The sequence below is a fragment of the Adiantum capillus-veneris genome, chromosome 15 (assembly GCF_014529385.1).
Source record: "Adiantum capillus-veneris isolate H3 chromosome 15, ASM1452938v2, whole genome shotgun sequence".
Lineage (NCBI taxonomy): Eukaryota > Viridiplantae > Streptophyta > Polypodiopsida > Polypodiales > Pteridaceae > Adiantum > Adiantum capillus-veneris.
Genome location: NC_140945.1, coordinates 77,822,941 through 77,825,031, shown reverse-complemented (window position 1 = coordinate 77,825,031; position 2,091 = coordinate 77,822,941).

Below are 2,091 nucleotides of genomic sequence, written 5' to 3'. Positions count from 1 at the left end.
CAAGTCTAACCATAGACTCTCCCAATCCTTCTCTCACTTTAGATCTTCTACTATTCCTAGGTTCTTCTTCAAAGGGATTAGTCATTCTGCTAGAGATTGGTCCTTGAGAAAGCATGCCTGCCATCTTTATTATCACTTCATCTCTCGCTATTTCTCTAGAAGGGAATCCAGGTGGCTCCCCTTTTGGAATTCTTGTAGGAATCATCGTGTTTGGTGGAGGTTCAGTGGTCCTTCATTGACCAAATATCCACCTCTTTCTAATGCGGTGTGTGGGTTTGTGCTTTCTACAGCTCTATATTCTTGTCCATACTTGTCAACAACTATAGATTTCCATTGATAGTCGACTTTGTACGTATATACATGTAAGAGCTTGTAGTCTGTCAGTTCTTTTGGGTATGGCTATGAGAACCTATAAAGGTTGACCTCGCTATCATCAATGTTTCTATATATTCCTTCATTCTCATGGTATGTCATCCAAACTCTCTCAATAAGATTGGTATTTATCAATTGCAAGGTTGGAAGATCCATTATAAGCGGATGCTCCTCTATTGATAGGATTTTGAAGCTTGTACAAGCTCAGTTTGACTCTAAAGAGAACATGATCTCTGGGATTAACAGCTAGCTTGATGTAAGAATTCTTGTTCCAAAGTGTTCAAGTGCTTTGGTTAGGAAAAAGTCAAAACTATGTCTGCAATGGTTTTCTCACAATTCTCTGAAATTGTCACTTTTAGACACCCCTAACTTTCGGATGAATTTTGAGCCTTAAACTGAAGGAGTACGAGCGGAAGTGCGACGCGAGAGAGAGTGCGAGAAAAAGAGCATGACGATATGGTGAACTCGCTCTACTGTAATGTGTAGAGCATAGTGAGTTCTTATTAGGTTTTTACAAAAGAATATGTGTACATACCTGGCGGTCCGCCCACTTACCTGGGCGGCCACATTAGGCTTTATATCCCAACAACCTCCCACTTAAAGTCCAATGTGGTACTTTAAGTGTGAGAGAAGCTACTATACAAGCTAATATACAAGAGATGTAGAGAAGTGATGTACTACCCTACACCTAACTACTTGCGAAAATGCGCAAAGCTCTCTGAGGGAAGTCCTTTTGTAAGTAGATCAGCAGGATTTTCTGTGGTGTGAACTTTGACAAGCTGAAGTTGCTTATCCTCGAGCATTTCCCTGATGAAATGATACTTCACATCCACATGCTTTGTCTTTGAGTGATAAACTGGATTGCGAGCCAATTGTATAGCACTTTGACTATCACAATATAACACGGGCATCTCTTCTTTGATTCCCAAATCTATTACTAGTCGATTAATCCAAATTTATTCTTTGCATGCCTCTGATGCTGCAACATATTCAGCCTCTGTAGTAGACTGAGTAACACAATCTTGTAATCTAGAACGCCATGATACTGCTCCACCAACCAATGTAAAGACATACCCTGACGTAGACCTTCGGTTGTCTAAGTCACCTGCATAATCTGAGTCTGTAAAACCCTTTACACTTAGCTCCTGACTCCCATAGCATATACGCATACTCTTTGTAGCTTTCAGGTATCTCAATATTCCTTTCACTGCCTCCCAATGTTTCTTGCCTGGGTTTGACATGTATTGAATTACTACTCCCACTGCAAATGCAATGTCTGGGCGAGTAGCAATCATTGCATACATCAAACTACCCACTGCAGACGCATATGGAATCTTATCCATTTCAGCCTGTTCTTCCTCAGACACAGGACAATCTTGTTTGCTAAGTTTCACATATGGTGGCAATGGAACACTCAATGCCTTTCCCTTCTCCATATTGAAACGTTGCAAAACCTTGTCAATATACTCTGTTTGAGATAACCAAATCAACTTCTTTGATCTGTCTCTCTCAATGCGCATACCAAGTATATGACTTGCCTCACCCATGTCTTTCATGTCAAACGATTTTGCCATCTTTGACTTCAAAGCTGAAATTTCTTCCAAGTGCTTGCCAGCAATCAACATATCATCCACATACAAAATAAGGATCAACCACGTGCCATCCCTAGCCTTGTTTGTACATAGACAGTGATTGAACTCACTACGTTTGTAGCCTTGA